At 45.5% G+C, this 25,324-nt stretch overlaps 1 protein-coding gene across 5 annotated transcripts in view; it reads right to left on the reverse strand.

The window, feature by feature from the left end:
* The window catches only part of TMEM108 (transmembrane protein 108), a 360,974-nt gene that overhangs the window by 314,810 nt on the left and 20,840 nt on the right, over nt 1-25,324 (reverse strand). The window contains exon 1 of one of the 5 annotated variants that reach the window (XM_075546919.1): nt 15,836-16,285. The exons of 3 other annotated variants lie outside the window; for them this stretch is intronic. The gene's annotated coding sequence lies outside the window, so the exon portion shown is untranslated. Of the gene's footprint in view, nt 1-8,706; nt 9,065-15,835; nt 16,286-25,324 lie in introns of those variants that run through there. One more of the 5 variants, XM_075546921.1, reaches the window with a different exon arrangement.

Genomic DNA, 25,324 nt, shown 5'->3' on the forward strand with positions numbered 1-25,324 from the left:
AATTATAGGATGTTTGATTAGCAGCTGAGCACTTCTACGGGTCTCTAACAGGTCTCCCTCTTCCTCATCACACAAGTAAGTGTTAGAACCACTTTGGAGGGCAGTTTAGTATTATCTAATAAAGGTGAACATATACAATCCCATGAGATAGTAAGCAATCCCATGATAATTATATAACTCAGAGTCTCACAGGTATGTACTGACATGAGACCTATGTAATGAAGACACCAACCAGGAGACACCAGCAGAGCCCTGGTGTTCGTGGGGGGAATGGATCAATGATGCACCTTTACAGCAGTGAGAGAACTACTGGAACAAGGTCAGTGTGGAGGTATCTCAAGCACAAGGAAAGCAGCCGGAGAAAAAAATCACAGAAGCATGAACTCACGCTACGTTTTTATTTCTGCGTAAAGACATGCAGCGGATGGTAAAAGGAAGGAGTCCTCCAAACCAAATACAGCATAATTACGTGTTAGGTAGAAAGAGGCAGGGACAGGGGGGTTGTCCCTCTCCATGTTTGAGGTCCCCCTTACCCCCTACAGGAGGTTGAAAAAGAATCAGGTGAGCCCTTATGAACATAAAGACTACTGGGCATGCACCAATTCAACCCCAAGACAGGTGGGCAGTACACCTGGGGGAAGGCAAACTAGGCCCAGGTGGGCTTAATTCAGCCAAGGTGGTCAACCAATACCTTCCACCATGTCTCCCAGCCAAAGGCCTCAAATACCCAGTCCGTGAGACCGCCTCTCCCTCTTCTTCCTCACCCTTCTGCTCAGTTGTGCAGTGGTCCCTCTGGCCTCAGGCTACCACGTGTGGGTGCGCAGTCCCACAAGGTTGCCCGTGTTCAGTGACTGTAAAACCTGAAACTTCTTCCATCCTTTATAAAAACCCACTTGGATCACAAACCAGGCTTCGGCGTGAATTCTTCCTTGTAAGAAGCCAAGAACCGAGGTATTTCCCACCCAACAAACCCATAAGGAGACTAGTTTCATCTAAGGAGGTTGGCGGTGCCAGGTTCCACAGTCACTTGAGAACCAAGAGTGTGTAGGTTTGAAACTCACCCCCACCTGATGCCCCCGCAGGGCTCCAAGGGCGAAAAGAACTGGAGATTTGCTCCCCTAAAGGTTAACAAGAAAAATAGACCGAAACCCACTGCTACCCAGCCAGGTCTGACTCATAGCAACCCTGAATAAGGGTCTTGAGACAGTCAGTCCGTTGTTCGAGACAGTGCCACCTGGGCCCTTACTATAAACACCCGTGGGCATCTCAACTCTTGTCCGACGAGGATGCTATACGTGGAAATTACATCCAGAAGAGGGAATAAAGGGGTGCAAGTGAATAAAGGCACGCCGGGGCTTTAAGGGAAGTGGCAATGGGCTATGATTTGAGCTAGGCAAAGGAAACATTTTATTCTATTTACCTAAGTGTATATAATTACTATTCTATTAGGATCAATTGGTTTTGTTTTGTTTTTTCATCCCTTCAACACTGATTGAGCGTCCAGTAGGTGCCAGGCAGTGTTCTTGGTGACTGATTAGTATCAGTGAATAAAGTAGACAAAATCCGTATTCCTGAAGCACTTGACATTCGAGCAAATTCAAAGATTAATAAAATGCAGCTCAATCCATGGCTGGGGTATTAAGAATTGTTATTAATTTAGTATGCATGCGCAAGCCACTAGGATAAGTGATTTTTATATATTCCTCACAGGATTAATGATAAAATAAAATGACTATATATGTATATAAACATAATCACTTAGGATAGATTGTGGTTTTTTTTTTTTAAGAATTTACAAACACCTCTCATCTCTGTTAAGACAGGAAGGTGAGTAGTTTGCTTGTATACTAAGGATATTACATAAAGGAGCAGAAATCCCATCCAGACGACGGCTATGAGGCCCCCAGGGATGCATGCGTGTGGCCCTGCAAAAGCACCTATGTCAGTCACCAGCTCTTGGCCTTTTAAAGTCTCCATTTCTCCTCTTTCCTTCTCCGATCACGCCTCCAGTTTAACTTGCTGCTCTTCGTGCCACCGCTTTTGATAGTTGTGCCTCACATTTAGAAGCCCTGGTGGCGCCGTGGTTATGCACTGGGTTGCTAACAGCAAGGGCAGCCGTTTGGAAACCACCAGTTGCTCCACTGGAGAAAGACCAAGCTTCCTATTCCTATAAAGAGCTACAAGCTTGGACACTCACGCGAGTAGTTCTACCTGGTCCTGTCGGGCTGCTCTGAGTTGGCAGCAACCTGATAGTAGTGAGTTTATTGTTTTGCTTTGACTTTGAATTTTCTCCTCAAGTCATTTCCACAGTGACCTAACAGGACTAACTTTTGCCCTGGGCTGCATCCTCCTCACGGTGGAGGCAATGTTGAGGCCATCCTGTGGCTGTCGTGCCAATCCATCTCATTTGAGGGCCCCCTCCCCACTCCCCCACTGGCCCTCTACTTCACCTAGCATGATAGTCTCATCGCCAATTGACCCTTCCTGATGAGAGGTCCAAAGCAAGTGAGCTAGACCATGATCTGGTGTGATCCGTGCAGTTTTCTGTGGCTAATGTTTGAAAGTCGGTTGCCAGGCCTTTCTTCTTGGTTTATTTTCGTGTGGAAGTTCTGCTGGAACTTATCGACCACCAGTGACCCTGGCCGTGTCTAAAGTACTGAGGGCATCGCTTCCAGCATCACAGCAGCACGTCGGACACAACAAAACGACAAGGGACAAGTATGTGGTGGATGCAGCTTTTCTCTGATGGGCTATAATAATAAGTTAGCCTACACTGGCCCAATAGCCCTCTCTCAACAGTGTTTTAAAAAATTAGTACCAGGGGCTAATCAATGACAATATGAATGGAAGGTCCGTATGCCCCAGGTAGATGATTGACAAGACTCTCTGCAATAAATTAACAAAGAGGTTTCGAAAGGGAGCCAAAGGCAGGTGAAAACACATAGATCTAGGAAGGGGTTTTGGGTTCACACTAAAGCCTAGCTGCAACTTAAGAACAATTAGTTCTTACATCATGGCCCTGCTCAATAGTCTCTCTCAGGCAGGGCACACAGAAGATATGGGTGCTATAGTAAAGTGTGGGGAAGAAATGAGATGGTGCCCAGCTATCAGATAAAATAGTACCTGACTCTTAAAGGCTTGTTTCCAAACAAGCAGCCACCTAAGTGAGATGTCAACTAAGTCCACATGGAAGAAGAACAGAGTGATTTAGTCACTGAAGGATTGTAAATCATATAATCTGAAGCCAAAGGAAGGAATCATATTAAGGCCTACTCAGCGAGATTCTAGTTCGTAGAAAACTATAAATGAGAGTAAGATGGCAAGATCCATTTGTGAGATCTGCACAGGAAATAAGCCTCTAGTGATTTCCCTCCATCCATAATAGAGGGATGGGAAGAAACAGGTTCCTGAACAGAGCGCACTAGAGAGTCAGACAAGCAAGATGACAAACTTGACTGGAATGGTTAAAGCCTTGTCAGTTGATCCAGGCTCTCTGCTCCACATTGGGCCAGACCTGGTTTTCAACATTTTTTGTATTTTTGTGGTTTTTGTTTGTTTGTTCATATTGAGGTTTATCTCAGATGAAGTTAGTCATGGAGGTGTCTCTCAAACTTTTGTTATGTTTTTCTGCTTTTCAGTATAAGAAACAGAGGACTGGTGAACCTATAGAGTCAGCAAGTAGAAGAGTTTTCTGGTGGTACAGGGGGGGGGGTAAAAGGGAGCTGATGTCAAAAAGTTCAAGAAGGAAGAGAATTTTTGAAACTGACTGTGGAAGCACTTGTACAATGCTGCTTGATGTGATTAAACTATGGAGCAATATAACTCTATTAGCTCCCAATAAAGTGGTTTGTGGGGAAAATATTGCTGTAAAAAAGAATCATTAAACAAAAATATAAAATAAGCTGCTGTTTCTTAATGTATACCCATCCCTCCCATCTAGACCTAGATACTTCTGAAGTGTGTTTCCTACCTCTCTTTCTTAAAGAATTATGTGGTCCGGTGCTCCATGACATGAATGCAGCACACCCACATGAAGCAGGGAACCAATAGAGTCTGAGGGGCTGCCCCAAACCCAACTAGGCAGACAGCACCGCTCCCTGCAGAAGAATTCACTTCAGAGGGCAGCACTGAAGCTCCAGCTCAGGAAGAGGGACATGTCTGATCAGAGCACACAGGAGCACACAAAGGGAGAGGAAGAGAGAGTAGATCACATCCCGACCCTCCAAGCCTGAGGACGATATTCCCGCTCAGAGCAGTCAATTCACAGAGAAGACCATATGGCTGGTCCCACTATGAGACCACAACATCCCTGGCTGACCCATAGCGCTTCGGGTGACAACACTGGATACACAGTGAGGAATTGTGTCCTATCTGACACCAACACACACTGAGGTGAAACACTAAGGGCGTGCAACAGAACAGCAAGGGGAACAAAGCAACGAAATCGCAAGGGAATATCAAAAATAGACTTTGGGGCCAGGGCATGGTACCCCATCAGACTCGACTGGAAAATACTCTTAAAGGTCAACAAATAGACCATGAACTATTTACAGTCTTTTTTCATTTTTTGTCCTTGGTTTTGTTTTGTTGTTGTTGTTTTCTTTTGTTGCTTTGATTTGCTCTGTCTTGTTTTTTGTGTGTGAATATTATTATCTCTTCAGGTCTATCTAGATAAGACGGATGGGATAAAAAAGCTGGAAGAGAAAGCAAAGGGACCCAGGGTTCCGGGACGTGGTTGAGGGGGAGGTGGGGAAAGGAACCCAGGGACAAGGAAACAACAAGTGATCCAAAATCAATGGCAAGGAGGCCTGGTGGGGCTTGATCAAGGGCAATGCAACCCAGAGGAATTATTGAAACCCCAATGAAGGCCAAACATGATAGTGGGACAAGAGGAAAGTAAAAGGAAATAGAGGAAAGAACTAAGAGGCAAAGGGCATTTATAGAGGTCTAAATACAGGCATGCGCATATGTAAATATATTTATATATGACGATGGGGAAATAGATCTATGTGCATATATTTATAGGTTTAGTATTAAGGTAGCAGATGGACATTGGACCTCTACTCAAATACTCCTTCAATGCAAGAACACTTTGTTCGATTAAACTGGCATTCCATGATGCTCACCTTCCCAACAGGATCACTGAAAACAAAGTAGGTACATAAGCAAATGTGGTGAAGAAAGCTGATGGTGCCCAGCTATCAAAAGATACAGCATCTGAGGTCTTAAAGGCTTGAAGATAAAGAAGTGGCCATCTAGCTGAGAAGCAACAAAGTCCACATGGAAGAAGCACACCAGCCTGTGTGATCATGAGGTGTTGATAGGATCAGGTATCAGGCATCAAAGAAAAAAAATCATATCCTTGTGAATGAGGGGGAGTGCAGGGTGGAGACCCAAAGCCCTTCTTTAGGCAACTGGACATCCCCTTACAGAAGGGCTGCAAGGAGGAGACAAGCCAGGCAGGTTGCAGTACAGCACCAGTGAAACATAAAATTTTCCTCTAGTTCTCTAATGCTTGCTTCCTCCCTCCCACTATCATGGTCCCAATTTTACCTTACAAATCTGGCTAGCCCAGAGGATGTACACTGGTACAGATAGCAACTGGAACCACTCCTCAGGGCCAATAATTAGAGTAGCGATACCAGGAGAGTAAGGGGGAGGGTAAGAGGAAGGGCGAACCAATCACAATGATCTACATACAATCCCCTCCCTGGGGGGATGGACAACAGAAAATTGGGTGAAGGGAGATATCAGACAGTATAAAACATGAAAAAAATAATAATTTATAAATTATCAAGGGTTCGGGAGGGAGGGAGAAAAATGAGGAGCTGATAGCATGGGCTCAAGTAGAAAGAAAATGTTTTGAGAATGATGATGGCAACAAATGTATAAATGTGCTTGACACGATGGATGGATGGATGGATGGATGGATGGATGGATGGATGGATGGATGGATGGATGGCTTGTGATAAGAGTTGTACAAGCCCCATATAAAATTATTTAAAACAAATAAATAAAAGAATTCTGTTCTCTTTGATCTAGACCATGTCCAAATGACAGATCTGACATCCTTGAGGGCCTCACACCACATCCTGTGTAAATGTTCTGTGAGTTTGGGGAGTCGAAAGAAGTCTGAAAGAGCAAGATCAGGACTAAAAGGCAGATGGACTAAGGGTTTTCCAGTGAAATTCTAGTAAGGCAACTCTTCCTACCCTCCCAGAGCCAGCATATGCATTTTTGTGATGGGGAAAAATTATATATAAATATATAATTTTTATTATAATTATATATATTTATATACAATTATATATATAAGTGAAATTTTCCTGGCCTTTTTGTCACTAACACAGTTTTCAATTTTCTTTAAAAATCCTCATAAGCCTGCACGATCGTCCTGTGTCTTTCAAGAGAATCTACCAGAATTACCCTTTGGAATACCAAGCACCCAGTCACCATAGCTAATAATAACCCTCTTTGGCTTGGATTAGCTGGGCTAGCAGATCCCCTCAGAAGCTACTGCTTGGATTGTAGATTTTTAAGATGTCCTAATGAGATTAAAACACCTGTATTACTGAGAGTGCTTGGCTGTAGCCAGCCACTGATTCCAGAGACAAGTTTAAACACGTTTTCTTTTGCCTCCAGAGTGAAATGGAGTCCCAGTAGCAATACTTTGGGATTTACTCTTGTGTCGTGTAAAATAAAGGAGGCTTAACTTAGCAATAATATGGTAATGCAGATAACCACGCAGACCATGCTTACCCAGGCAATGTGATGCTATGATGGTTCATAGCAGATGGCAATGAGCATAAACTTGGTGGTTAGCCCAGTAAAATTCCAATTACATTTCAAGCTCCAGGAAAGTTGCTCCTTCACTAAAAAGATGAATCTGAGTAAATTCATAGGAGTCCAGTAAGGAATGGCAGGTTTGAGCCCACAAACATAGTGAAGTAGTTGGGGTACAGGTACTTCTGAAGAATGATGCTCACTGAGAAAACACAGAACCTACACTCACGAAGCAGAGGCGCTCCGCGTGGGCAATGCACTCGCTTTGAAGCCTTGCCCTTAGGAAAGCTCCTTCCCCACTGGAGTTTTCCCAGCAGTCATTTCCATGTTGACAGAGCCAGAATTGTCAAGCATTAATAACCCCACAATTATATCGGAAATTTCAGATGTACATTCCCGCCCACTTTAAGCCTTGAAAACAGCTGAACTGTGGAGAAATACATAGGCGCAGGCTGGTATTGCGATCTTTATTTTCAAATGATATTTGGGTTCTGAGAGTACTATGTACAAATGAATGCCATATGGGTATAAACCAGCCTCTCATTTATAAAGAATTGGCCCAGTTATGAACAAAACAACTTATTAAAACTAAAGTCAGAGAGATCACGTTTAAGTCATCAGAAGGCAAGACAAAGTCAACAGTTCAAAACCACCAGCCACTCAATGGCAGAAAGACCAGACTTTCTACTCTCACCAAGATTTACAGGCTCCAAAACCCCAAGGGGAGTTCCACTCTGCCCTCTAGGAGCCCTATGAGTCAACTCGTTTGCACTGAGTGAGCGAATGAGTAAAGACAAATGTGTTGGTTTCTGCTTTAAGGCCAAAGAAAAACCTTGTGAAATACAACTACATTTACAATGAATCTTATCTACCATAGCTGGGAAACTCAACATTGTGACAAATGGAAAAGCACGTTCACCGTAAGTCAGGGTAATCTCTGTGCGCGCACGACGTGTGCACATTCATGCATGTCCTTACACGGGTCCCACACATTCGGGTGGCTAGGGTTAAAGAAATAGAGAAGTACGCTGACCACCATTTAATTCACTCAGCAAATATTCACTGACTCCTTATACATATTCAAGGATCATCTTTTTGTGGTTTGGCATCTAGAACGTCTCAGAGTGAGATCATTTCCCAAATGTCACCAGTTAAAGACATGTGCAGCCTCATCCATGGCTTCTAAAAAATTGGATCATCTAGCAGAGAGCTGTTTTCTCAGGGCTTTCAGGATCCTCCAGGGACCGTCTGGTGGCAAAAATACTGCAGATGTGAGGAAGTGCCACAACAAAGTGCTGGCTGGAAAAAAGAAGCGTCCATCAGTCAACTTAGGCTGTGTTTATGATTTACATGTCCTCTAAGGCCGCTCTGGGACTTTCTTTGTAAGAGAGTAAAAGGTACGTCTAAAGCCATGATTTCATCAACAATGCTACTGCAAACTTCAGATATGCGAGCCTCTCACTTCAACCCTTGGCAGCAGCCAAACTATACAGGAAAACACAGGCACGTGCTGGTGATATCTGCGTTCCCAACTCCCTGACCTTCCCCGCATGGCTGTAACCTTGATGCTGGGTAGTTTCTTTCTTTTTTGTAATCATTTTATTAGGGGCTCATACAACTCTTATCACAATCCATACATACATCAATTGTGTAAAACACATTTGTAGGCTTGTTGCCATCATCATTTTCAAAACATTTTCTTTCTACTTGAACCCTTGGTATCAGCTCCATGTTTTTCACCTCCCTCCCCACTTTCCCCTCCCTCATGAACCCTTGATAATTTATGAATTATCATTTTGTCATATTTTGCCCTGTCTGATGTCTCCCTTCACCCACTTTTCTGTTGTCCATCCCCTCAGAGGGAGTTATATGTAGATTCCTGTAATCGGTTCCCCCTTTCTACCCCACTCTCCCTCTACCTACCTGCTATCACCACTCACACCACTGGTCCTGAAGGGATCATCTGTGCTGGATTCCCTGTGTTTCCAGTTCCTATCTGCACCAGTGAGCATCCTCTGGTCCAGCCAGACTTGCAAGGTAGTTTCAATCCCCCACAGATGTACCCTTTCACACTCTGGCCTCTCAGTCTTGTCTTCCACCATCACTTCGAGGACATACACCAGGTCGTAACTGAAATTCCTTCTACATTACTCTCCAATCACCACCTCTCTTTCAAGCTCCCACCCCTGAGCCCGGAATTCCAGCAAACCTCGGACTTCACTTAGACCTGCAATCCATGGATCCTACCTCTTATCTCAGGCCCTCACCCTCCTTCCATCAGCCTCACTGTAACCAATTTAAATTCCCTGCATTCAACACACTCCCGCTCTCCCACACAGCCTGAACTGGAGCTCCTCACTGTCTGTGGACCTCCCCACTGGGCAAAACCACAAGCCGGGTAACATCAGCACTCCTCTTGTTCATGTTCAGGCACACAGGAGAGAAAAACACACACTGCCAATGAATGTATGATCTCATTCTCAATCCATGGCCTGGAACCTCAGTGAGCTCTTTCCATTGCTGCAGAATCAGCAACCCCCTCAAAGGTTCTTGTGTCCAATTTTCCCCCTTCCTGGCCTCTTGAATCCACAGGGACATGATATTTATAGAAAGGAACTGATGATTAATAACGCCACCACATTTTAGACTAAGATAAATTTAATCTTGTGAAAACAAATTTTGGGTGAGATTGGTTTCAAATTTCTACAAAGGTATGTATGTCCCAAATTAGAATATGTACCCAAAGATTCCCTTTAGCAAATGTTCTTATACTAAATGTAAAAGAGAATGGATGGCAGAGAACACTAAAGATTTAGACTCACTAGTCAACTTCCCTTGAACCTACCCCGATACATTCGCCCATGGGCTTACACTCTACTGGCGCTGAAGACACTCATTTTCCACAGCCAAACTTGCTGCCCTCTGAGTCTGAAGAAAACTAAGACAATTCTAAATAATGGGATGTTAATGGAAAATTAACAAAATTACCTAAACCTCTAAAAAGCTTTCCTGGCTATTGTTTGTGCATCAGGTCAGTAGGTTATGATTTTTCAATGTCAGAAATAATTATGATACTGAGAGAAAAGAACATTCATATCAAGGAGAGGAAAAACACCCACTGACCTGGATTAAGGAATGACCAAGCCCTGATTTTATTTGCAAAGCTACAAAGTGACCCTTTCCTGCCTAAAATGCATATTCTGGCTTTTTCTCCAGTGCTGTCATACAAGAATACTCTTTGAGATTCATGACTATTTTAAACTCACTGGCCAACCTCTCAGAGTTAAAATGCAGGCTTTTAGGATACTGAATTGCCAAGAAATGAGACTACTGTCTCTTTTTAAAATAAATGTCTAAACCAGTAGCAGCTCTCTGATACTCATTATTGTGTTCGGTGGCCGTCCCGTAAGTGCTGATTCATCGTGACACTGTGTGTGCCCAGGCCTACAGCATCCCCATAATTTCTCTGATGTCTGAGGCCATCTCATTAAAGGCCCCTTCTTTACCCAGCGTGATGTTCTTCTCCAGGGACGAAGCTCTCCTAACACGGCCAAAGCACATAAAAGGAAGCCTTACCATCTTTGCCTCTAGGGACCATTCTGGCTCTACTTCTTCCAAGACAGAGTTATTTGTTCTTTCGACGGAGCACGGTACTTTCAGTATTCTTTGCCAGCACCAGAATTCAAATGCATTCGTTGTTCTTGAGTCTTCCATATTCAGTGTCCAACTTTCACACATATATGAGGTGACTGAAAAGACCATGGCTTGGGTCAGGCGTATCTCTAGTATCTGAATCCGAGGTTTGGGCTGATTCAGATATGAAAGGTCCATGAAATTCTACCATCTCTCTTCAAAGTGAAATATATGCAGACTTCCTTTTCATATATAGGTAAGTACTCAAAGCAAGGATTCATCTAAACACCTGTCTTCATAAACTCTCCCCTTGGCAGGAAGACCTGTATTCCAAACCACAGAACTGTACACCTAATTACTAACAGATTGGCTAAGAATTATTTGAGACTTCAAGCTTCTAGGGAACAACAGCCTTCTGTCTCCCTCCCAGCGAATGTCATAGGGAGGGGCCCCGGTGGCACAGTGGGTTACACACTGGGCTGCTAATGGCCAGGTTGGCAGTTCAAAATCACCAGGTGTCAATAGGAAAAAGACAAGGTTTCCTACTCCATAGAGCCTTAAAGTCTCAGAACCCCACAGGTAAGCGCTTGTCTGCCCTTCAGGGTCCCTAGGAGCCAGAATTGACTCAATGGCAATGAGTGGAGGACAGTGTGTATGTAGCTGAACTCAACAGATGCTCTAAAAAGCAATGGCCAGTCTGTCCTGCGCAGCCCATTGAATGCTGTTTTGCCTTCCTGAGACGATGTTGCAGGCACTATGGGAAGGGCCAAGCATGCTTTGACGAGCTCAAGTGTATGAAACGTACACACGCTTTTAGGACAGACAGTCAAGCTGCACCACAAAAGGCCAGAGCAAGAACAACAACAACAACAACAAAAAAAACCCTGGCAAAGACACCAAGATGGCAGCGACTATCCCGTGTAAGCAGCCTCGCAATTTGGCATCAGTCAGCTTGTCCTTCCCATGCACTGTGACGTGCGCGGTTTCGAGTCACTAAGAAATCATGGAGGCCTTTCCATAAAGGCAAATAAAGAACGGCCACGTTATTTCAAATGGCTGTGTACTACGCGGCAGTACATTTGCACCAGATTTCATAACAAGCCTCCTCATCATGGATATGCAGGTTAGTTCTACTTTTTCTTATCAAACAGAGTTGTAGTGAGTATCTCAGTGCACGCACCCTTCCGCAGTTGTGTCTTCTCAGGATACTTTCTTAGAATTTGAGTGCTGGGCCCCAAAGGCACGCAGATTGCACACTGTGTGTGTCCACGCTGTCAAGTGGGTCTTCTGAAAGATTATCACAACTAACCAATTAACCACAGGGCCCAGGAGCTCCCCTCTCCTGCCAGGACCGCCATGCCAAGCTTTATCATCATTGCCAACATAATTACATTTAGGACTCATAACATACAAGCATGCTGTGTTACTCCAAAGAGGCTAGAGAAACAAATCCATAGAAACTCATATGTGTATAAGAGAGAGTTTCATATGAAGGGTACTTGTACATTGAGAAAGTATCCCAACCCAGTCCAGTCCAAGCCCATAAGTCCAACATTAGCTCATATGTCTGAAACCAGTCTATAACGTCCTCTTCAGAGTCACAAAAACACATACAATGATGCTGAATGCAGGATGATCACAAGCCAGTGGGTGTGAAGTCTTGTGGGTCCAGCAGTGTTGTAAGCATCTCAACACTGACAGGGGTCTCCACATGGCTTCTCTGGTTCCCGGGGCATGGAATCTATCAGCATAGTGCCATGTGTCTTGTCAGCAGAGCATCTCCAAGGGAGTGTGTAGAGAGAGGAGTGTCTCCCATCTCTAAGGAGGAAAATATAGCAGTTCCCAGAAGGCTCAGGAGAAGGCCACGCCCACACAAAGGTCTCATTGGCTATCTCCAGATTGACAGGCTAGAGTCCATCGCAAAACTCTTAATCCTCAAACTGACACCAGATTATGTAACTATCACACATGCTCTGAATATTTTCCCCATTAGCCATGTGTTTTAATATTGTGGATAATTTACCACATAAAAGCCTTTTGTTATTATTTAACAAACAGCAATTTTCCTCTAATACTTGGACTTTCATGGCAGAAGTAGAAAGTTTCCACATCACTCTAAAGCTTTTAACAATTCATGTTTTCTGCTCAGACCGTTTTCCTTAACCTTTCTGAGACCAGAAGCTCCTTGAGAATGTGACAGGGCTAAGATCATCCCGAAAAAATGCCCAGAGAGATAAAACTTGGGGAGATGGTTCCAGACAGCTCAGCTTCATTAGACAGCTACGTGTTCTTGGGCAAATCACATGTTTTCTATCTGTTTCTGTCAAATAATGTAAAGCAATCAAATACTTATCAAAGGACCATGTGAACATAGGATACACATGCCCATTTTACTTACAGATGAGCTGGCTCCTTTCTAGCATCTTCTCTTTCACGTTGTCCCCAACTCCACTGCCCGGCTCCTCTGCCAGCATGGGACACATGAACCTCTACAAGTAAACTTGCAAAGAGGCATTCTCTTTCTCTTTCTGTCAATTGGAAGAATGAAAAAAGGCCCCTTCTCCATTTTCTCTGGGCTCAGCTCTCAGGATGCCTGGCGGGGCTGTGGGTTAGGTGTTGGGCTGCCAAGCACAAGGTCTGCATTCAAACCCACAAGCAAGAAAGATGTACCATCTACGCCCATAATGATGCACACTTTCAGAAACCCCATATCGAGTCACCAGGAGTCTGAACCGAGTCAACAGTAATGACTCAATTGGATTCATCTTAGAGAGTTCCCAAATACATTTTATAACTTTAAGATTTTTTACTAAAGTTCTTACTTACTCATTACTTAATTTTTGGCCACTCTCAGTTTCTGTAAATCCTGGAGTTCTCATGTTTACCACACTAGAAGATAAGGTGTAAAATCAAATCCTACAGGTTTACAAGAAATTAGAAAAAAACTAAAACTTGTGGAAGATATAAACTACTGCATTGCAGATAGACAATCATAGGCGAGGACCCAAAGACTCTTCTAGAAAGAGGTACGAAGACATTGCACAATGCTTCCCAAACAGCAAGGAAGAAAGGCCCGTGTCAAGACTTAAGGCCTGAGAGTTTCACAGGGAAGGTGTGTGACCCAGGAGTCAAGAAAATTAAAGCACTTTAATGGTTTTGTTTTTACAGCATCCCTAGAAAATCCAAAAGAATGAACCCAGGGAAAGATCAAAATCTCAGTGGCAGGTCAAGGTTGGCTATACCTGAGCAACTGATTGGCCGTGGATAAGTCATTTTACCTGCCAAAGCCGGTGACCCTTGTATGTGTTCTCACAGAAGCCTGAGTAGGCTCTAAATGAGGTCCCACTTCTGTCCCTGTGCTGTCGCTGTGTGCTGCTGAGTCAAGTCTGACTCCCAATGCCCCCATGTGACAAAGGAGGGCTGTCCAGGGGGTTTCCTGGGCTGTCATCCTTATGAGAACAGGTCACCAGGTCTTTTTGCCAGCACCGTGATCGGTAGGTTTGACGCCCTAGCCAAGCACTTCATCAGCATGTCCCTGTGGTTCTTTTCTATAACTCTGGTATATAAATTCCTCATCAGACGTTAACTATCCATCCAATGCCTATCCTCTCCATTTGATGGTAAGCTCCAAGTAGATGTTTACTTTGTATCTGCCATAAAAAAAAATGAGATAACGGAATCAATAAAAATAATGGATCGAAAATTGAGATGGTACACCAGATGATCTGTAGTGTATACACAGTCCTTAATGTATGAAGGACTTTTCTTTCTTCGTGAATTCTATAAATACATGAGTCTAATTAGGTTAAACCGTTTATGGATCACCTACTTTTAGCAGTTTCATGCTTGGCCACCGGGGAGAAAAGGGGTAGCTAAAGATACATGAGAATTAGGTCTCATCCCGGCCGCTCAAAGATGTGGGTCTGGGTAGAGAGGGGGTGGGGAGGGGAATGTGCTGAGCAACTCGGATGAGGGAAGAGAACTTTAATTTAAAGAACGAATTCCTGAATGTGAGAGAGAACCCAGCTCACACAGCAAGTAACATGAACATAGGGGTTTGGCTGACTTCGCCAACTATGTAAGTGAGGATACACTGTGCACAGCGGTGGCCACGTTCAAGGAGACCAGGTAAGGGGAAGAGCAGACGCTTCCCATCTTCTCATAGCGACAGGGAAAGGCAGTCCAAGGTGGGGCTCCTTAGATGTCAGGCTTTTCACAGAATGACACGCACTAAACCCACGGCTGCATAGAGTCCATTCTAACTCCACGGAGAACTGCTCCCTGAGGTTCGGAGGCTCTAAATCTTTACATGAGTAGACAACCTCGTCATTGCCCCATGGAGTGGCTGGTGGGTTTGAACTGCGGACCGTGCAACTAGGAGCCCAGTGCATAACCCTCTTCCCCAGCAGAGCTTCTTTCACAGGGATGCAAGAGAGGGCTACATCAGATTCGGTTCCACAGAAAGTAAAAGATGGCCAAACTGCCACTAAGGCAGGCTGCTTAAGAGGTAGGCAAAATTGGAACCCTTCCAGAAAAATAAATGTCACTCTAGAGAAAACAAGAGAAGTTGAATGAAAACAGAAACAGGGGTGATGGCGAAGTAGCCGGGACAGGAACCAGACCGGCAACAGGGAGCAGGCATCACTGCGATGAAGCCCCCACATTCCGCGCTCCTGCTGTGTGCCTCCCAAAGCACAGAGGCACAAAGACGGCCAGGGGTGTGCACGGCAGGTGCCTGGCTCATAGAGACCTCATTGTGGGTGTTACTGTGGAGCCAAACTATGTGATGGAGAGAAAAACAACATTCTAGTAAGTAACAAAGGCCCATCCTTCCAACCAGAATGTGGCCCAATCGGTAACACCCATCAAAGTCAACAGAGAGGCGTTGAACAGTACTGTGAACCAAGCCGTTGCCCTTGGCACCTCTTGGCCCCCTCTTCTAGGCTCCTCATCCCAAGAGCACTCCTTTCTCACCCATGGCCCACCCACTCCTCTCAAGGCGCCTGTGCTGTGGGAAGAGGACTCATAGGCACAGTCAGCAGCCTGCCCTCGGAGCCAAGCAACAGCAGCCACAAAGGGAGCCCGACAGGGAAGTGCGGCCCGGAGAGCGCCAGGGGAGGTGGCTCCAGGGGCTGAGCAGGGAGTGAGCTTCAGGCCTGGGGGCCAAAGAGGAGCAGGATGCAGGTCCTTTTCTTTCCTCAAGAGCAACCCAAAGAGGAGCTGCTTCAAGGCAGGCACTTGCTCTGCCGCTCCTTCTTCCTACCCTCTCAGAGAACAGGGCCTTCCATGCCCAGGAGGGGCTCCCAGGGGCCCACAGAGCAGGGAATGGAGGAGTAGCCTCCTATCAAACCTGAGACAAGTCGGTGACACAGCGAGAGAAGAGCTGCTGTACATCTCTCCTTCCATTCATTCCCCTTACCTTTGGCTGAAAGTTTGAAGTGGTCATGAACTTCATTCTGCCCAGATCTACATCAGCGCTACGGAAGCAGCACTTAAGACATCAACAGTGTACTGCACTTAGTACAATTGCTGCCCAAGGCCCCTTTAAAGTGTCGAAGAGGCACGGATGTCACTTTTAGGTCCCAAGTGCGCCGACCCAAACCAGGGAATTGTCCATCACCTCATAAGCAAGCGAAAGTCGGACACTGAGTCAGGAAGACTGAAGAAGGATGGCTGCCTTTGAACTACGGTGCTGGAGAAGAGCACTGACCGCGCGGTGGCCTGCCGTAAGGCTACAGCTGTCGAGATCCCTCACGGCCGGAGTGCCTGGGCTGCTGCTTTGTGTTCACTGAGCTGCCTTCGCAACTTGACAGTGCAGACCTTGGTGAAAACTTTAACCAGAAGACCGGCGGTCAAGTCCAGTGACTCACTGAGCATGTTAAGGCAAAGATTCCAGACAAGGAAGGCATCCCTCCTGACCAGCAGAGGCTGATCTTTGCTGAGAAGCAGCTGGGAGATGGCCACACCCTAGCTGATTACACATCCAGAAAGAATCAACTCCAGAGGTGTCTAAGTTATGCCTCCTTTTAAGCTTTTAGCAAGTTACATTGCTTTCCTTTGAATAAAGTTGTTGCATGCCACCCCCACCCCCAAAAAAACAACAACAAACAAACCCAGATCTGTCTTCGAAGAAGTGCAGCCAGGTGTTCCTTAGAAGTGATGATGGTGCGAACTTGTCTCGCACAGGATGGACAAGTCCGTGGAAGAGGCCAGTCCCGGAGAAGGAGACCACGCTTGGCAAAATGAGGGTCAGCGCAAACGAGGACGACTGCGCGAGACGGCCGGACACAGGGGCCGCAACACAGGGATCCAACGTGACACGGTGAGGCTGGCGCCGGACTGGGCGCTGCTTCCTCCCGTTGTAGAGGGCTGCTATGAATCCGAGACTTTGAACGCCACCATCGTTTTCCCTACTTTTCTTAGACTTTAGAGCTTCAAACAATTTTAAATAATAGTTTTTTAAAACCCAACTTGCTCAAGGGCTGCATCTGTTGCTCCCTCAACGCTGACTATTTCCAGTACAGAAGGAAGTGGAGCTGAAGCCCGGATGCCTCCCCTTCAGAAGGACTAACAACTAATTCGGGGTGCTGGGTCCCACAATTCATTGGTATACTGCTCTTCCTTCTGTGCCTCTAAACACACCCGCTTACAGACTCTGTCCCCTCGTCAGAGCCCCGAAGGGGAAAGATCAGGGGCTCCTGTTGGCAGCCTACAAAGACGCTCTCTTGAAAGAGCGTTACATAAGCTTGGCAATACTTGGTTTAAAGAAAGCATTTCTACCGCCATTGTTCTCTAAAGAGGGATCTGGGAAGGGTGGAGATGGCTCCTTCTTGAACCACTGCCACTCTATGGTCCCCCACCCCCACCCCCGATCCCTCGGAATCCAAGGTGAAAACCAGGAAATGCCAATATTTTGGCAAGTGCTAAGGATCCAATCAGCAATAGCCACGAGTGATCAAAGAAGGGAGAGGATACCAAGAAGCTGTGTTCTGCATCGCTGGACACTGAACACAGGAGCAAAGCAGGGAGGCGAGGTGAGCACAGCGAGCCACACACACACTTGAGACCATCAGTCATGCTTAGCATGAACAATCAAACCAATCGATTCTAGAAAAGCAACCAGGCACAGCTGAGATGTTATTCTGCCTGCACATGGAAGAGAATTTAAAAGTTTGGTTTTGGCAGAGTTGACCAGGAAAATGGTGACAATGGAAGAGTAAGAGAGAGAGAGAGGAGACGGACTAAGGTAGGTTTTAAGAAAGCCAACATACCGGTCTAGCGTACAGCTTAAATCATTTTGGCCAGAGGTAGAAAACGATGCCCCAATAGAAGAGAGAAAAGCCACACGGATGTGCTTCCAGCTCCACAGTCAGAGGAGGAGAGCAGCCCCACTGTTTGGCCGGACTGGCAGGTTTATTCATACTAAGCATGCTGGAATTGAGAATCAATATGGGCAGTCTGCTTCAATTAGCTCCACTGGCCGGTCCAAGCTATCTTGTCAACGTCACGTTGTATATATTAAGTGATGCTTGAAAAAAATGTTAATCTTATTGGTTAGACCTTAGAAAACTTTTGTTCTAAAGGAGTATTTCTTTAAAACATACTCATAGCACTTGGTATTCGTGATAAATCCTAATCTACCTGAGAGGAAACACATGCTGAGCAAATGAGCTCAATGCTTGAGGGGGTATAGCATGGCTGTGAATTTGCTGTCAATTGGCAATATAGGCAGATATGCCAGTGCAGGACGCCATGCAAGTCCAGGAACATAATTTCCATAATCGGGGGGGGGGGTGGCGTATCTTTTCCTGTAGAGTGATAGGGTAGGGGTGTTGGGATCTTACCACCGAAAGAGGATATGGTCAGAGAAAATATGAATGTGGGCGGGCGAGAAAACTAATCAAGAAATATGACAGAGACTCGCTCTGACATTCTGAAGGTCAAGAAGTCAATCAGCTGGCACTGCGATGTGCTTACAAGCAAAGCTCTGTCACCATGTTAGAGAGGCTGAAAGAGGACATTGGAGGGAGAGAGCCCCAGAGACCATGGCAGGTGCTTTACTTCCCTTTACGTTCATAAGTGTCTTATGAGATGGGTGTTATGGTTCCCATTCTGCAACTAAGAAAACTGCTACTTCCGACAACAAAAGAGACCAAGGCTGCTTATGCAAAACCAAAAGCTTCACAGGATTTGGTTCCTTGGTTCGGAGATTTGTAGTCATGATTCCAAGGGGCATCCCAGTTGGTTAAGTATTAAATGGGTCTTGAAAGTTTTCAAGGGGTATCAATGGCTCAACAATTGGTCTCTATTTGCTGGACCAACAGAAGATGAAGGAAAGTCGGGAGTAGGGGGAAGACCTGGGGTGTGTGGCTAATTATCTCCATGAACTCGTTTGCCATGAGGCTAGAGGACACTAGAGAGCGCCTATTTACCAATGCTGAACATTTTAACCAAGATGCTATAGAACAGCGGTTCTCAACCTGTGGGTCACGACCCCTTTGGGGGTCAAAAGACCCTTTCACAGGGGTCGCTTGATTCATAACAGTAGCAAAATGACAGTGATGAAGTAGCAACAAAAATAATTTTATGGTTGGGGGTCACCAAAACATGAGGAACTGTATTAAAGGGTTGCAGCATTAGGGAGGTTGAGAACCACTGCTATAGAAGAAGCCTTATCTTTTAATATAGGGGGAATTGCAAAACAGAATTTCACGTTTCCATCAACTCCTGACTTTCCAGAGCCATACAAGCTGGATAACGCCCTGAAATGATTGCCCTGAGATCATCTGTTAAACCAAACCTGAAGCCTTCTTAAAACCCAACAACAGCTCATTTTAGCTAGAAAAACAGATAAGTCTGCTTTGAGGGTTAAACTCTTATACAGCCTACCTGTATGGGATCAAATTGACAGCTAGATTAAATAAGAGCAGGAGGGGCAGTGAGCTGATGTCACTGAGGGAAGAGCAACTCACAAAAGGTGGTGAGCGTGGTCGTACCGCCAGAAGGATGTACCCACTATCAATGAATTGTACATGTAAAAACAAGGGACTTGAAGTGATCAGCAGTATCTATTCTCAATTGCAACCCCAAATATTTTTTACAGAAAATGAAGGTGGAGTGAAATTAAGTGCATTGCTCAAAATCACATTTCTGAAAATAAAAGCAGGAAACAAATTCAGATTGATCCTGCTACCAGGCCCAAGGTCTACCAAGGCTCTGTCAAATGGTTATACAAAAAGAGGGTAATGGGAGGCATCCATGTCGCGAGGAGAGAGAGGGGCCATGGCCCAGTTTGGATGAAGACTATGTTACACAGACACGGGGTAGAAAGCACATCAGGAAGGGAAGCTGGGGCAGCTTTATGCCTACTTTAGAAGCACTTTGTCCTTCAGCCAGCTGCGAATCTCAAAACTCTGGATGTGATGGCTGATATAAAAAAGGTGGCAAAAGACTAACGTTGCTAAACAAAGTAACAGGATTGACAGGAGGACAGAAATGACGGAGGAGCACTCAGACGGAGGAGCACTCAGAGAAACACCACAATTGTGGTCTTTCAAAGTAAAAACATCCCATTTTCTCAATTGGCACTGCTGTGTAGTACCCTACCATTTTTAGTGTTTGGCAAAACAGTAAAACCAAAAAAATCAAATTCATTGCAATCCAGTCGATGCTGACTCAAAGCAACCCTACAGAACAGAGTAGAATTGACCCTATCAGTTTCCGAGAGTGGAACTATTCATACCTGAATAGAAAGCCTGTCTTTCTCCTGTGGAGCTGATAGTGGTTTTGAACTGCTGGCCTTGAAATTTTTCAGCCCAATATATAACCACTATACCATGAGGGTAAACATTCCTAATGGAAAATATTATTTTAATTCCAAACTAAAACCAAAACTAAACTCCCTGCCATGGAGTCTATTCCGACTCACAGTGGCCCTGTGCGATGGGGCACAACTGCCCCCAAGGGGTTCTGAGACAGGAGGTTGCTGAGGGAGTAGAAAGCCTCAACTTTCTCCTGCCGAGCAGCTGGTGGTTTCAAACTGCAGACTTGGTGGTTAGCAGCCTACCTCATAACCTACTCACTCACTCTCCCTGCTAGCAACTTAATCCGGACTCACGGTGAGCCGACAGGGCAGGGTGGCACTGCCCCGTGGGTTTCCAAGACTCTAACGGTTTATGAGAGTAGAAAGCCTCATATTTCTCCCAGAGAGTAGTTGGTGGTTTCGAACTACTGACCTTGCAGCAGCCCAATTCGTAACCACACCACCAACAGGCCCTCTTCATAAACCACTATGCCACTAAAAGCCAAACCTGCCATTGAGTTGATGCCAACTCACAGCAACCCTGTAGAACAGGATAGAACTGCCTCTGTGAGTTTCCCAAACTGAGCTCTTTATGGGAGTAGAAAGCTCTGTCTTTTTCCTCCAGAGCGGCTGATGGATTCCACCTGCTGACCTTGTGGCTCGCAACCCAACACATAACCACTACACCACCGGGGCTCCAAAAACGTTCCAAAATAGTCTTTCTAGTGGCCGGAGAAAGCTGTTGATAACTAGGAAAACCATGCTTCCTCTAGTCCTGCCTACTTCCTTGTCTCTGATGTCCCCGCTAAGGAAGTGATGGGTGTCACTCAACGACAGTAAATCAGGCACAGCTTCGCTTGTCTGAAAGTCAAAGGTCAAGAGTCGGTGATCACAGGAGGGAAACACAGAGAAGCACTACCCATTCCCACCCTCCACGGGAAGGGCAGCTCACTGGGGTGTTGGCCTCAGATACCACCCCTCATCAAGCATCTGCACCCACAGCCCTTCTCCTGGTACACTCCTGCCCCAGGGACCTCCCGGGGTGCAGCCTGCAGGGATCCCAGGCTGGCTGCCAACTTTTATAATGTCTTCACACCCTGGAAGGACCAGCTGTCTTTACCTTTGCTACCAAATCTTCCTTGTGGGTTGTTGGCAGATTCATTCCTGAGTCTATGGGCACACTTATAATTTTATTTAAAAATTACATATGCACAGATTTCAGTTGCTTTATCTTTAGTTTAGCCCATAAAGATGAATGCTCTTAAAATTTAAAATCAGAGGCTAGACTCTTCTGGCAACCGGTGGTTATCTATATACAAATCTTCCTATTCAAAAGAAGTTTAGATACGTGTTAAAATGAACTATATATAATTTGAATTTTCTCACCTTTCCTCCCTCTCTCCCTCCCTCACTCCTTCTCTCCCTCTCTCCATCTCTCTCTCAATTCAATCTTCAGGGAGTCCAACGAAGAGAAACTGGAGCAAATGACTCATCTCTCTTCTTTTCCTTTGCTGTCGGCAGCTAGGCGAGAAGGCTGGCCCCGCCATCCTTTAATAACAAACTACACTTTCTACTCAACCACGAGGTGGAGATGCTCTACTGGACCCTTCCCTGCTGGTTCTCTTTCAGCAAAAACTGCATATCCCTCTAAGGAAATGTGACTGATACGCGATGTCGCCCCAGCAGGGCACTGATACCAGAGAGAAGAAGTCAGTGTGAGGGCCTTCAACGGCGAGCAATCTGTGCTGCCTCCCATCACCCCTGCCTGTGCACATCTGGGCCGGCCCAAAGGGAGCCTGGACCGCAGCTATTCCGCTGACACAGTCAGGAATAAAGACAGAGCCTTCTGCGGTCTCTTAAGGCATCCCCTTGTGAAGGCACACTGACTCATTTGTTCGCAGCAAACTCACTCTCCAATGACGAGCATGGTGGGGAGGGGAGGGAAGCAAAACCCAGGATTTAAAATATGAAGTATGCTTTTCAGGCGGTGATGCCCCAAATGACAGCATCTGTATAGAATCTATTCTTAGCCGAAGAAGCCAAGAGTTTCCTATATCAGAACTGGAATCTCACAAAGCCAGCTGTTGAGCAACACTTGTCAGAGTTGTCAAAACGTCGTTCAACATTTAGACAGTTACCTAGTCATGATTAATGTGGGATACATGGGCGGTGAGAGAGAATCACATTTGCCAGGTGCAAATAGTAAGACGGTCGGAGAGAAAATACAACTCCCCATTTCCCACTCATCCGGTCCAGCAATCCCCCCATTATTCCACACAGGGACGCCGACAGTCTTTTCAAATAAATAAAAGACAGGAGTCATGATTGCTACAGAATATGTGAACACGTGACTAATCTTCCTGTTCCCTATGATATATACAACCCTCAAGTACTATTTACATTTACTCCAGGATTCGATAACTCAGAGTCCCTTTTACTAGAGGGAGGGAGCTCTGGTGGCTTAGTGGGCTTTGCAGTTAGCTGCTAACCACAAGGTCAGAAGTTTGAATTCGCCAACCACACCAAGAGAGAAAAATGAGGCAGTCTACTACCTTCAAGATTTACAGCCGGAGAATCCCAACAGGGCAGTTCTACTCTGTCCTGTAAGGTCACTATGAGTCAGAATTGACTCACTGGCAGGAAGAGCTCTGGGCTGCTGTAGAGACAAGTCCCTAAATGGCACAAACAGTTCGGCACTTGTCTATTACCGGAAAGGTTGGGAGTTTGAACCTACCCAGAGGCACCTGGCAAGATAGGCCTGGCGCTCTAGTGTCAAAGACCACAGCCTTGAACACTCTTTGGCACAGTGTCTTACTCTGCACACAGGGTGTAGCTAGGAGTCAGACTCACCTAGACAGCAGTCAACAACAACACATTAGATACAGTCCTTGCATGGTATAAATGGTTGAGCACGTGACTACTAACCAAAAGGTTGGCAGTTTGAACCAATTCTGAAGACCAGGTGACCCATTTCTGAAACGTCCCAACCTGGGAAACCCTATGGTGCAATTCTACTCAGACACACACTGTGCCACCATGGACAACTGGATTTGTTTTGCTTGCTTATCCACAAGAGTTGTCTCCTGTTGACCCTGTCACGGCCAGGACCACTGTTCTTACTAAAGGCAGCAGTCAGAGGCCACGAATGCTGGAACCAGGAGAAGGTTTCTACATTCATAAGATTTCCCAGAACACTATCTTTAGTCAATAGGACGACAACTAATATGGAAATTAACACACCTTTTCTTCGCATTTGGTCCACGCACAAACCCTCAGCAAGAGGGTAGATGGCTGAGAAGCAGGGCATGGGGTGACCAGCTACTGTTAGTTCACACATACCCCGGAGTTGCACCTGCTCCGGAACCGTCTTCCTGAGCTGGAATTAGGCTATTCCATGGCTGCGACAGAGGCCCCTGTGACACATGGCTTGACTAGGGGGCCACATCTTGCAGCAGCAGAACACAATACTTCATGTCCAGTGGAGTCATCAGCTCCCAGCATCAGTTCCAGCACTGGGAAAAGTAGCTGCTTCGGGCATACTTGTTGGACATAATGAGGCAGAGCACTGGCACCTTCACCACCTCGGATTACTTCTCTGCCCCAAAAACACCACGCTTGCCTCTCTAAGCAGCCAGCGATTCCAAATCACAGGCCTTTGGAGATGTGTGTGGGGAGAGGTGAGGAGATACCTTTGGTTGACACAATGCCTTGGTTAGGTTGGAGCAGTACGGGTTTGGGGGGAACAAGGGAGACAGATGTCCTACAAGGGCAAGAAAGATCGACACAACGATATATCATGGCAAAACACCCTCCTGGAGACACTCTGGGCCCCCTCTAACATTCCAGACAAAAAAGTGCAAGAAAGGTGAATTCAAGAGAGGAGACCACTAAGACACTAAGCATAATCTCCCTTCAGAAGCAAAGCAGTCAAATTAAGGCTGTCCACTGTGATCTCTATACGTATGTCCTCACCTCCCACAGTGAGGCCAATGGCATGCCAAATCCTCTCGTATACTCCTTCCCATGCATTCAGTTATCATATATCTATATTCATATATATAATGAAACAGGTATTTGAGCCACTCTGGGGAAAGAGATGTGACAACTTCTTACCACCTCTGCCAGACCCTCTGTAAAGCTCTAGGCAGTATCCAAAGAGACATCTGCACAAACAAATTCTCCACCAAGGGTCAGAGCGTGGGAGACCGAATGGAAAGCGACAGTTGGGCCGCCGTAAAACACAGGGCAAGCATTTTACAGCCAGTGCGCTTGTCAGAGAAGGCGAGCCGCGGGACTTCAGTCTCAGAAAATGTCAGCCACCACCAGGTGAACAGCTCACCAGGATGCAGGCACAGACGGAACCTCTCCCCAGGGTGCAGAAGTCCAAGACTCAATTCTGTTTGAAATAAACATAACTAGAACACTTAACCATCATAACAAGTGGGGATTTCCAACTTGGATGGTCAGACAGGGGTTCTTACAGGTTAAAACCACGCTGTCCAATAGAGCTACCTGTGGTGATGGGAATTCTCTACATCTGTGCTATCTCGTGAGGTAGCCACTGATCACATGTGGCTGCCAAGCACATATGGCTAGTTCAATGGAATAAGTAAACTTTTAATTTTATTTAAATATGATTTACTTAATATCAATAACCACAAGTGGCCTGTGCCTTCTGTATAGGACAGCAAAGCAAAAGGCTAAAACCATGGATGGGAAAAATGACCCAGAAGGATATTCTAAGAAAATCTTACCAAAGTTTGGACTCTGCTAAGATACTTCCCTTTTTAAAAAATTATTATTTTTTTTAAAATCATTTTATTGGGGGCTCATACAACTCTTATCCCAATCCATACATCCATCCATTGTGTCAAGCATATTTGTACATTTGTTGCCATCATCATTCTCAAAACATTTGCTTTCTACTTAAGCCCTTGGTATCAGCTCTTCATTTCCTGCCCCCTCCCCACTCCCGCTCCCTCATAAATCCTTGATAATTGATAAATTATTATTTTGTCATATCTTACACTGTCTGAAGTCTCCCTTCACCTACTTTTCTGTTGTCCATCCCCCAAGGGGGAGGTTATATGTGGATCCTTTTAATTG

This window comes from Tenrec ecaudatus, chromosome 4, assembly GCF_050624435.1.
Source record: "Tenrec ecaudatus isolate mTenEca1 chromosome 4, mTenEca1.hap1, whole genome shotgun sequence".
Lineage (NCBI taxonomy): Eukaryota > Metazoa > Chordata > Mammalia > Afrosoricida > Tenrecidae > Tenrec > Tenrec ecaudatus.